Source organism: Lathyrus oleraceus, chromosome 4 (assembly GCF_024323335.1).
Source record: "Lathyrus oleraceus cultivar Zhongwan6 chromosome 4, CAAS_Psat_ZW6_1.0, whole genome shotgun sequence".
Lineage (NCBI taxonomy): Eukaryota > Viridiplantae > Streptophyta > Magnoliopsida > Fabales > Fabaceae > Lathyrus > Lathyrus oleraceus.
Window position 1 is genome coordinate 349450042 of NC_066582.1, and position 13748 is coordinate 349463789.

A 13748-nucleotide genomic window follows, 5' to 3' on the forward strand; every position below is an offset into this window, starting at 1 on the left:
CACATAGTGTTCCAAAGTCCACGCGTGCACAAAATTGGTAATCAGAAACAAGGGTTGAGATTAGAAGAAGGGGACCAGATCAGATGGCTTGGACAAAGCCAGGGCATAACCGAAGCCCTATCTCTGATCATCTTCTCTGGTCACCCTCGTCAGACTGTTTGGACCAAAGCATCACCAAAATGGATGAATCACATATGGTTTTGAAGAGAAAATCAAGGGGAACTCGAATATGACCTTCATTTCTTCCAATTCTCGCTATATAAAAAGATACGTGGAATTGAAAAATGAGGTGTGAAAACTGAGTTGCCTTGATTTAACCTCAAAGAAAATCAATCTTGTTGCCTACATTGGTAGGACTTCAGCCAACCACAAATCAAGCAAAATTATGGAGAAATGAGAGAGAGTCGAAGACTTGAAGTTTGATGAATTTGACCTACGGGTGATGAATTATGAGCTAGATCTTGATGCAAATTCAATTGGCATTGCTTCCTCTTGCTTGCAGGAGATGATTAGAACACAAATGGATTTAAATCCTTTGAGTTTTAGTTCAAAAATAGAAGGTGAACTAAAATTCAATTTCAAGTGACACCTTCAAGGTATTCTTTCAATGGAGGTTAGGAGGATTTGCAGATCAAAGCTTGGGTCAGGTCCTCTAATTCTGAGGCAATGGACAAGTATTTATAGGCTTGTGAATTCATTTCCATACCATTTCCAAAATTGGTCAAAAATAGTAACTTGTGTGCATGGGTGCATGGACATGCATTTAGGCCCAAATGATGATTACAACAGGTCCAAATTCGTGCATAATTGATGCTGAGATCACTTCATGAAGCCATGAAATGTTGGTTGAAATTGAGTTCAAAAGTTTCCAAATAGGGCCATTCAAAATAACCATACGCAAGTCCCTCAATTTTGATCTAAAAGAAATTATCTTGGACTCTTTGAAAAGCAAGAATGAAGGGGAGAAACTTTGATGTTGGAACTTTTTTCATTTGAAGCTTGGATCATGATGAATTTTGGCGTGGAAGTTGGAGGAATCAAACATACTTTAAAATTTTCTAAGTTAAAAGTCAAATGACCCTTTTTTCCATCTTGAATAACTTTTGCTATGAGATTCAAATGACTTTGGCTCCTTCTTCAAAGTTGTATATATTTCAAGCATCTTCAATTTAGTCACAAATTTTACACCATTTAGAGCTTTCATGATGGAGTTATGTATTTTAGAAGTTGAGGAAAAATGCTTGTTCAATGATGATGGCCCAAAATGACCTATAATGTTTCCTCATGGAACATGCCCTTGAAAGTGGAATTTGAGTTTTCTCAAAGAATAAATGTTGAAGAAGACATCTTGAATTTAATCATTAAACTTGGATCATCTTCATATCATGATAATTGAGGAAGTTATAGTTCTTGGAAGTTGACCTCTTATCTAGGGCACAAACAAAATGACCTATAATCTTTCACCATAAAAAATTACTTTACAAGAATAATTAGCTCTTTATGCTAATATGAAAGTTGTTTGTAATATCATAAAGAGTAATGTTTCTCTTAGAATCATTTTCATATGACAAAAATTGTAGGAGATAGGGTCTAGGGAACCCTAGATTTGACCAATTGACTTTTCTGGTCAACCTCTTTGAACCATCTTGCAAACTTGAAGTTATTTTGCTCTTAGAGTCTCATGGAGGATCATATAGGACTAATATGATGTTCATTGGAGTATTCCTTGATTTTGTTGACCAATTGTTGAAGGAACTTGCTAAGGAAGGCACACAAGATACCTAGATGAATTAGGGCTTCCTTGATAAACAAGCTTCAATCTCTTGATGAATTCTTGATCAAAATGATAAATAAAGAACATGAGGATCCATATATGATGTGTTGAACTAAATTGGACCTTTTATTGCTTGATCCCTTGCACTGAGGGTCTCAAACCCTAGTCGTGAGCTTGCTAAGGCACAGGTGGATGCACACACTACCTACAAAAGAAATAAAGGTACACTAGACATGTTTTTGGTATTTTGGTTATTAGACAAAAGAAAATAAAGTATGATACAATCACAAATGTTTGGTGATCTCTCCCAATGCAAACCCAATGAATGAAAGGTGAGGAGGATACCAAGATGTTATCCCAATGTCAAATGCAAATATGATGAGATGGCATGAGGGATCTTAGGGTCAAAATTGGGGTCTTACCTACAAAGTAATGTGTAAGAAGTAGGAAATACCTTTGCAACCGAATTCATCAAAGTGGTATCACGACTGGTGACAATTACGTTCGGTGTGTCTTCTTTGTACTTCAACATTGCCCAACACACCTCTAAACCCCAAGTAACATTTTCCTCTTTTTCGCTCTCCAAAAATGCAAACTTGACAGAATAATTCTTCTCAGTAGAGGTAACCAACAATTTCTAATAGTGGAAGTCTATACTTGTTATTCTTATACATTGAATCAATGATGAGCACGGTAGGAAATATGTTGAACAACTTTATGGAATTAGGATAAGCCCAAAATATATCTCGAACAGGTTCTCCGTCCTTGTAGGTTTGGTACCTAGATACATAATTGTTATCATCCATAAGTTTCAACAATTGTTGCATTTTAGTTTTATCCCCCATCGACGCCTTGTTGTTAAGTCTGGGTCTTTTACGTTTCAAAGTTGAAAGTATCTTTTTGGCTTACACCATATTCCATGTCATGTCTGAAATGATTTCCTTCTCTTCCGACATGAGGAAACATGCAATTGGATGGCGGACTATCTTTTCACACATGTCATACTTATGTAAACCATATATCACATTAAATCTCCATTTGTTATTTGACAAAATATAACCACACAACTTAAAGGGACACTCACATTTTCTTGAATCGATGTCTTCTTGCTTGAATTTCCGGAGATGAGTTATATACTTCCCACTTATTTTGCATCTCATTGTCACAAATGAAACTCTTATATCTGAACCATTATTGGACCTTCTTATTACAACATCAAACCCCAATTTTGATGACTTCGTAAGAATCCATTGAAGCATATGATCATGAAATTCAAACTTTTTCCATTTATAAATTGGTTACCAATATCTACCTCTTTCACTTCAACAAGTTTGTACTACATAGACATAATATGTTTGGAAAAAACATTGGAGTACACCATATCTAATGCAAACATTAACATAAAGTATTCAAAGACAGTTTTAAAATGAAAACAGATTGACTCTAAAATTGCATCTCCAGAGGAATTCATATAGAATACGAAAACGCATTTCCATACACAAGGTAACTTTTTAACCTACAAAACAAGATTAATGTGAGCAATGAGAATTGAAGTAAATTATCTTTACCTTAAATTTTAGTTTCTTTTTCTCCTTTTGATATGATGAAACACAAGATTGAAGTTTTGGAGTGCAAATCTTGATTGAGAATGGAAGATTTTTTTGTGAGAGTTTTGCGTAAAAATGGTTATGGAGTTTGATCATGAGGGTGATGTTTTATTAAAAATCACGTTTGATATTTCAAAAAATGCATCTACGAAAATGTATGAGATGCAAAGGTGACAAGTTTTCAAATTCCTACTTCACAAATATAGAAATATACTTCTGAAAAAATCATTGGGTTGTTAAATTTAAAATAAATTGTTCAGGTGAGTTCGGAGATGCATCTCCGGAATAAGTTTTGGACAAAAAATGGAATGAGACTCAGTTAAGGCATGTTTCAATGAGATAAAGAGTGCGTCAGAAGATGAAATTCTGAAATCATAAGGGCATTTTCGAATTTTCATATGTTTTTCCACTCGTTATGTGGGATTACCCTTCCCTTAATGTAATGAACACCATCCTAATTTCAATCACTTGGATGGCCCATATTCACCCACTTAATTCAATTTATGATGACTTACACATGTTGGATTTTGATGGGGTTGGATCGTTGTTTGGTTCAAACATATATAAATTAAGAGAATATTATGCAATTGTTTACTGTGTAATTTGGTAAACAAGCACTAGCCTCTTATTGAAGGTTACTTACAGGATCGACCAGATAATCCTAGGACATAGTGCTAAAATTTGTCTTATAGTTTTGTGTAGAAAATTGGAGAATTTCGACTTGGCCAAAATCTTTGAGAAAACTTAATGTAAAAAGTAGATTGTTTGGAAATGTAAGTGATTTTGACAATGCTAAAAGGTAAACTTTGTAGAAGTGAATGTAAAGTGACTGAAATTAATAGAGGAATGAAAGTGGATTTGCAAAAGAAATAAAAATAAGTAAAATACTTTGCATTTGAATAGAAATGCTGTTTGGAAATTCATACATTTTTCTCAGTGAAACTTGTATCTCTTTACGTTGGGTACTTTGAGTTTTTTTAGTTTTGTAGTGAAATCAAAAGAACACCCTGAATCCTAGTACTAGAACTCCTATTTACACAAGGATAAAATAATTGTCTCATAATGTTCTTCTCCTCAGCATTTTCCATGTAGATCTTTGCATTCTTTTAGCTTATGAAATGTCCTCCACGTGTCCTTTTAGATAAAACTGAGAGGCAGTTACTCGCTTTGAACTAACGCTTATTCGCGCCAAAATGTTATTGATTGGCGCATCTTGCTGACGTCGAAAACTTGAGCAATATTTCTGTCGAAAATTTTGGACGAAGTATCTCTTATGAGAAAAAATACTATTTATCTTTGATCATGAGATTTCAATCTTTTCCAAGTCTTCTCACTATGCTGATATTTTTGACCCTATCAAGAATCCCAGCTAACAAATTGCCCCCCAAAAAGGCCTCTTTCGACTAAAAGTTGATAGGGGCGCTTTTTTAAACCTTTTTTGACACTATTTCACCTAGTGGACTGACTTCATGGACATCATGATCTTTCCATCAACCGTCACCTCAAATACGTGCATTTTCCCATAATCCCATAACTTTGAATCATGGTTCCGTCTTTATAGAACGGTGTGGCTAGGTTTACACAATCATTTTGATTTCACCTCTAACATTGTGGTACGTGTCATCAAAGTTGGAGCCATTTGTCAAGTAAAAAACTAAAGAGTTTTCTTTTCTTTCAATATAAATATCTCTTCTTCTCTTTTCCGCTCATTCTTATCAGAAAATTCTTCTTCAAAAATTCCTTTTCTCGAAGCATTCAAACTACCAACTTTACCATGGCTTCCAAAGAAAAGATCAGCAAAGAATCTAAGGACTCTCTTCCTTTAGCTACCAAGCTTCAATCTTATATTCTTGCTAGGAATCAGGAGTATGTCCCAGAACCCCCAAATAAAAAGGGAAAGCTCTTGATCTTCAAACCTCAGGTACTCATTCCCTATTCCATTTCTGGAAAAACCCATGCACTTATGGGTCCAATGCATGATCCTTCAGTAGATATTACTAAGCGTATAGACTTTTTCCCTTCTTACCATCCAACGAAACCCATAGTAAGCATTAAGGAACCCATAAGCTTATAGTACATGACTACTACTTTTTCTGTTTTTTGTTCAGCCCCTTCCATAAAAAAGAATGAGGATTACATCCTTTGGCTGAACAAAATCAAAGCGAAAATGAGTGATACCTGGAAGTCCAGAGGAATTTATGACCTAACTCGGTTGTCGAGAACGGGTCCTTCTTAATTCCAAATTATGTTTGTTGCATCTTTTACATCTGGGAAAGTACCACGAATACCTTTCAACTTGAAGGAGAATGGCGATCCAAAACACAACGGAATTTAAAAAATTTCTCCTTTAGTGATCCTTACGAATGGGCATGATCAGGGATAGAATCGTTACCTCCTGTGATGATTGAAACCTTTGATGCAGATCTACGGAGAGATCACGAACGTTGAACGACGACAACGCCTCTACTCAGTCCACATGAACGGATTCCTTCAATCTCAGTGCTAGCTGCTACAAATGAAGGCTTTGAGTGAGTGAGAGAGAGAGAGAGAGAGAGAGAGAGAGAGATAGAGAGAGAGAAACGAAAATTGCAACTTTTTTAATGCTTCTTCACAAGGGTTCTATTTATAGAACCACTTGTGTGGGCTGCAAGCTAAAAAGTCCACTTAAGTGTATGTGGACCATATTTTATAATATGCCAAAATCAATTAAGCATGTGGTACCTTACCATATTTCGCGTTCTACTTAAGTACACCGTACCTTACGATGTTCTACCATTCACTTAAGTGCACCGTGCCTTACGGTGTTCCTTAGTTACTTTATCTCTCATCAATTCGTCCTTTTGTGTGTGACCATGTAGGTTTTCGCGACATTGGCAATTATATTAAATAATGTATTTAACATAATAAATAGTGCGCGGTATTTAGCAACATATCACTGCTACCCAAGACACGAAAATGTCATGTGATCTGACAAATCCTTTTGTGATAATACTTATGTGTATAGTTACCCTTTTTCCCTTATGTCTATATTGAACACAAGGCATAGACCGTGTCATCCTTGTCCAGTTCAGTATTGGGCCCATAGACATTTATCCTGTTACGCAGGATGGGCAAATTCTATCTAGGTCACTCATTGCCCTTAGCATGCTTCGTGGAGTACCCATCAACTGTCTTTATGGTCATCCAGTTACGGATAATGTTTGATCAGCAATAAGGCACTCGACTCTACATCTAGGGTCCATAGTGGTTTCAGGTCGAAGGGTGGTATACACCATTATCACCATGAGAATAACTTATGACACTTTGCATAACATTCTATATAGTATTCTCATAGCGGGTCAATCCAGTATAAATATTACTCTTAATATTCATACCTATGTTTAAGACTTGATAACTCCTTATCCATGATCCATGAGATGTGATCATCGGTCTATATATATAATAGTCTTAATGCTTTAATGTTATTCCACTTCACAATAAAGCTCGACTATGGATACTTTAAGAATAATGTCCTTATGTTTAATGTGATCTCATGATTAAGTCACACTTGATACATTAAACGGACTATCTATTCTAGGGACTTTATTAGACAAGCATAATAAAGAAAAAGCCTTTTATTATTAATAAATAATTCGATACAAGTACCAAGAGTATTGGCCTCTAGGGCTTACACCAACAATCTCCCACTAGCACTAGAGCCAATCAGGCATACCCCTAATGCCCATAGATCTAGTATGGCCATCATGCTTCTGCTGCGCAAGAGGCTTTGTCAGTGGGTCAGCAATATTGTCAAGTGTAGGTACTCTGTATATTTTCACATCTCCTCTATCTAGTATCTCTCCAATGAGGTGATAACGCCTAAGTATGTGTTTGGATCGTTGGTGAGATCTAGGTTCCTTAGCTTGTGTGATAGCACCATTGTTATCACAATAGAGACTAATGGGATCCACAATGCTAGGAATTATGCCAATTCACTAATGAACTTTTTGATCCAAACAGCTTCCTTTGCTGCACTTGAGGCAGCAATATACTCGACCTCGGTTGTAGAATCAACAACTGTATCTTGCTTTGAACTTTTCCAACTCACAGCGCCATCGTTTAAGCAAAACACATAACCAGATTGCGATCTAAACTCATCCTTATATGTCTGGAAGCTAGCATCGGTGTATCCAATTACAGCCAGCTCTTCCTGACCTCCATATATCAAGAATGAGTCCTTAGTCCTTCTAAAAAACTTAAGGGTATTCTTGACAGCTACCCAATGAGCATCACCAGGATCATATTGGTACCTACTCGTTGCACTTAAAGCATACGAGACATCTGGTCGAGTACATGACATGGCATACATGATAGATCCTATTGCAGATGCATATGGAATCTTATTCATGCGATCCCTTTCTTCCTTAGTTGAAGGGGATTATGTTTTTTATAGACATAGACCATGTTGCATAGGTATGAATCCTTTCTTGGAATCATGCATATTAAAGCGTCTCAGCACTTTGTCTATGTACGTACTCTGACTTAGGCCAGGCAGTTTTTGTGATCTATCTCTATAGATTTTGATTCCTAATATATAGGTTGCTTCACCTAGGTCCTTCATAGAAAAGCATTTCCCAAACCAAGACTTTACTTGTTGTAGGGTAGGGACATCGTTTCCAATGAATAATATGTCATCTACATATAATACTAGGAAAATGATCATGCTCCCACTAACCTTCTTGTATACACAAGGCTTCACCTAGGTCCTCCATAGGTGTATCAATGCTTTGTGATTCTTGAATTTCTTTAAGCTTTACTTTCCTCCCACTGATTCCTTTGGAAATAAAATCCTTTTCTAGGAAAAATCCAGTTCGAGCGACAAACACTTTGCCCTCAGAAGGATTGTAGAAGTAATACCCTCTTGTTTCTTTAGGATACCCCACAAATAAGCATTTGTCAGATTTGGGTTCAAGCTTAGCTGAAATTTGTTGTTTCACATAAACTTCGCAACCCCAAATCTTCATGTAAGACATATGTGGTTTCTTACCACTACATATCTCATATGGTGTCTTCTTAACCTTTTTGGATGGAACACGGTTAAGTGTGTAAGCTGCTGCCAATAGTGCATGTCCCCAAAAGGAGTTTGGAAGATCGGCGTGACTTATCATGGATCGGACCATGTCTAACAGGGTTTGATTTCTTCTCTCAGATACACCATTCCATTAGGGTGTTCCAGGAGGAGTATGTTGGGATAGGATTCCACACTCTTTCTGATGGTCATCAAACTCTAGGCTTAAATACTCACCACCTCGATCTGATCGAAGAGTTTTAATATTCTTACCTAGTTGGTTTTGTACTTCATTCTTGAATTCCTTGAACTTTTCAAAGGACTCTGATTTGTGTTTCATTAAATACACATAACCATATCTACTGAAATCATCAGTAAATGTGATGAAGTACTGAAAACCTCCTATGGCTGGTATGTTCAGTGGTCCACATACATCAGTATGTATGATGGCCAAAAGATCACTAGCTCTTTCACCTTTTCCTGTGAATGGAGACTTTGTCATCTTTCCAATTAAACAAGATCTGCATGTCTCATATGATTCATAATCAAAAGAGTCCAAGAGTCCATCTTTATGGAGTTTGGAAATGTGTTTCTCATTTATGTGGCCTAATCGACAATGCCAAAGGTAAGTTGGATTTAACTCATTAGGTTTCATCCTTTTAGTATTAATGTTATAAATAGGCATTTCAAGATGTCCATTGTTCATTTGTGCAGTAGCATAGAATATATCATTCAAATAAATTGAGCAACAATTGTTCTTTATTATAAATGAAAAACCAAACTTGTCCAAACAAGAAACGGAAATAATATTCCTGCTAATTGCAGGTACATAATAACAGTTCTCTAACTGAATTATTAAACCACTAGGTAAAGTCAATACATAAGTTCCTACGGCTAAAGCAGCAACCTTTGCTCCATTGCCAACTCGTAGGTCAACTTCACCTTTTTCCAAATCTCTACTCCTTTTTAGCCCCTGCACATTGGTACAAATGTGAGAACCGCATCCAGTACTTAATACCCATGATGCAGAAGTAGATAAATTAATTTCAATAACAAAAATACCTGAAGTTGAAGTCTTTACTCCATTCTTCTTATCTTCCAGGTACTTTGGCCAGTTTCTCTTCCAGTGTCCGGTCTTACCGCAATGGAAGCAGGTGCCTTCCTTTGCTATGCCTCCACTAGACTTCAAAGCAACAACAGTGGGTTTGGGTTTGGCAACTTCCTTGCATTTCCCTTTATCACCCTACTTGGTGGCCTTTTGTTTTGTCTCTTTCCATTTTTGATCATCAAAATGGACTTCCCTTTTGACTTCAGATTCTGCTCAGCAGTTCTTAACATGGCTAGCAGTTTAGGAAGAGATTTATCCATATCATTCATATTGAAATTTAGGACAAATTTACTGAATCTATCTGGCAACGATTGCAAGATCAAATCAGTGGCAAGTTCCTTTCCGAGGGGAAAACCCAACCTCTCAAGGTTTTCCACATACCCAATCATCTTGAGCACCTGGGGACCTACAGGGGCTCCCTCAACTAACTTTCCTTGAAAAGGGGATTTTGAAGCTTCAAACCTTTCATGCCTTGCTTGCTCTTGATAGAGCATCTTCAGGTGTTCGATCATATCGAATGTTACCATGTTCTCATGTTGCTTTTGCAACTCTGAGTTCATGGTAGCTAGCATGAGACAAGCAGTTTCATTGGCATCACCTGCTTCTTATAAGCATCTCTTTCTGCCTTAGGTGCAGAACTAGGAGGTTCCTCTTCAGGAACAGGTTTCTCCAAGACATACAGCTTTCTATCATGTTTGAGGACAATCCTCAGATTTCGGTGCCAAACCAGAAAATTTGTCCCAGACAATTTTTCCTTGTCAAGGATTGGTCGCAAAATATTGTTAGAGGTGTTTGTTGTCATGATAATCTACATGAAAATAATGAAAATATAAGTATCAATAACATATTTAATTAGGCCTTTAATTAAATATGCTCCTACTATTTTACTCAAAACAAATGACCCTCACCATTTGATTCGGAAAATTCCGTTGGAAGATTTTCTAGTGGGTCGAGATCCACATTTCACTTTGTTTTAAGTCCGCGTAGGCGGATTACACAAAACTAGGTTATTTAGGTAGGAACTCCTTCTAATTGTATCTAATACAACTCTCGAATATTTTAGTTGGGTGAATAACTCCTTATTCCAATCCATCACATGGATCATTTCTAACTCTTGCTTCTAAACATATATAATCTTATTATAATTTGTTTAGTTAAGTTTGACCCATTGTTTTAGCAATTGGATATTACAATTATCCCATCGCACCTTACTAATATAGAACATGCACCTCGCGTAGGCGAAACCTACATTATCCGATACTAGTCTTGATGAGTGCTAAAACTTGGAAAGCATAAACTTAATATTTAATTTGACGGAATTTGCAGTTATTCTGATCTCACCGACTTATTTATCATATAAATCGTCTCTCACATGCATCAACATGCATCAACCTACATTCATATGCATCAACATACATAATGAAACAGTTATGGCCCCTAGAGCAATTGTTCTCCCAAGCCAATGAGAGAACCTAAGCTAACCTAATAACGATCTAAGCTTCTCCAAGCAAGATCTTCAAGGTTGTCCTCCTTTGATATTGAATTCTTCTCTTTCTTCATAACATTACATTACATATAAGAAACTCGTTTTACATACGAGGGAGTGAGATGAGAAAAGAAGTTACATTATGAGATTAAAAGAGAGGCACGACACGCAGGTTGTATTTTAAAAACCCAAAACAAAATAAAGGAAAACTAAGGCCATAACCGATCACCACAAGACAATAATAATAAACACATTATTATTATTAATTTTAATTCTTTTAATTAATTAAAACCAAATTAAATTTCGGAGACCGATCACACTACACAGAGTTAGCCAGGGGTCCGCTGCCCGGTCAGCGGGACAGGGGTTCCGTTGACCGATCAGCGGACGGGGTTCAAGCAGGCAGCGTCCCTGGCCGAAATTTTTAATGAACAATTCATTTGAAATGGACTTCATTTTTCGCATTAACAGTTGATACTTTAAAGCACAACTCTTGCGCAGTCACAACCCTAATCGCGTAACTCTTTGACAACGCAACCCTTGTGTAGTCATTAACCCTAATGCACCAATTTCAGACCGTCAAACACACCTCGATTGTTAATTCAGTATAATTGATCAACACGTCATTGCTTCACCATACTAATGTCGGATCAAGAAGCAAACGACCATTGATCGCTCAAAGGAAAACAACCATTAAGTGTTTGAATGAACGAAACAGAAACAGTATATCATATATACTATATTTTGCATCAGGATTACTTATATCATATATATAACTTGATCAATCTCAATTGCATAACCTATGACGATTGATGTATCGCTGCTTCACCATACTAATGTCGGATTCCGAAGCATTGTCAACATCAATCATCCAAATCGTACACACATGATGTCAAATTTAATTACTCGTTTATTCTTAGATTCATTCTGTATTTTAATCATATTAATACAGAAAATACATAAAATAAACAGCTATCAGATGCATGGTTTCGTAAGTGGCTCTGATACCACTGAAGAAGAAAACCGATCCAAAACCCAACGGAATTTAAAATTTCTCCTTTAGTGAACCTTACGAATGGGCATGATCAGTGATAGAATCGTTACCTCTTATGGCGTTTGTAACCTTTGATGCAGATCTACGAAGCGATCACAAACGTTAAACGATGACAACGCCTCTACCCAGTCCACACGAACAGATTCCTTCAATCTCAGTGCTAGCTGCTATGAATGAAGGCTTTGAGTGTGAGAGAGAGAGAGAGAGAAACGAAATTGCAACTGCCCAAATGCTTCTGCAAAAGGGTTCTATTTATAGAACCACTTGTGTGGGCTACGAGCTAAAAAGCCCACTTAAGTGTATGTGGCTCATATCTTATAATATGCCAAAATCACTTAAGCGCATGGTACCTTACCATATTTCGTATTCTACTTAAGTACACCGTACCTTACGATGTTCTACTATTCACTTAAGGGCACCGTACCTTACGGTGTTCCTTAGTTACTCTATCTCTCATCAATCCGTCCTTTTGTGTGTGGCCCTGTAGGTTTTCGCGGCATTGGCAATTATATTAAATAACGTATTTAACATAATAAACAGTGAACGGTATCTAGCAACACATCACTACTACCCAAGACACGAAAATGTCATGTGATCTGACAAATCCTTATGTGATAATATTTATGTATACAATTACCCTTTTGCCCTTATGTCTATATTGAACAATAGGCATACACCGTGTCATCCTTGTCCAGTTCAATATTGGGCCCATAGACATTTATCCTGTTACGCAGGATGGGTAAATTCCATCTAGGTCACTCATGTCCCTTAGCCTGCTTCGTGGAGTACCCATCAACTATCTTTATGGTCATCCAGTTACGGACAATGTTTGATCAGCAATAAGGCACTCGACTCTACATCTAGGGTCCATAGCGGTTTCAGGTCGAAGGGTGGTATACACCATTAATACCATGAGAATAACTTATGACACTTTGCATAACATTCTATATAGTATTCTATAGCGGGTCAATCCAGTATAAATATTTCTCTTAATATTCATACCTATGTTTAAGACTTGATTACTCCTTATCCATGATCCATGAGATGTGATCATCAGTCTATATATAATAGTCTTAATGCTTTAATGTTATCCAACTTCACAATAAAGCTCGACTATGGATACTTTAAGAATAGTGTCCTTATGTTTAATGTGATCTCATGATTAAGCCACACTTGATACATTAAACGGATTATCTATTCTAGGGACTTTATTATACAAACATAATAAAGAAAAAACCTTTTATTATTAATAAATAATTCGATACAAGTACCAAAATATTGGCCTCTAGGGCTTACACCAATAATGCTTCTCAAGATGAAACTCTTGAGGAAGAAGGACGAAAAACACAACACATATGCTCACAAGGATCCAGAAATCACTGATCCTCTTGCAAAGACTAAACAACCAACTTCAAAGACTTTGATTGTTAGATCATATCCTTCACCCAATACCTCTCTCTCTCTCTCTCTCTCTCTCTCTCTCTCTCTCTCTCTCTCTCTTAAGAAGACTTGGCATAAATGAAGAAAACCAATCCATGAGCCTATGTGAAATTAATGATGAGCACCATGGGAGGTTCAACTGATAAATGCTTAAGTTCTTAAACTGTATATAGAGGAAACATTGCACCTGAGACTCTCATGGTTATGGCATCAAGTCATTGTTGAATAAACT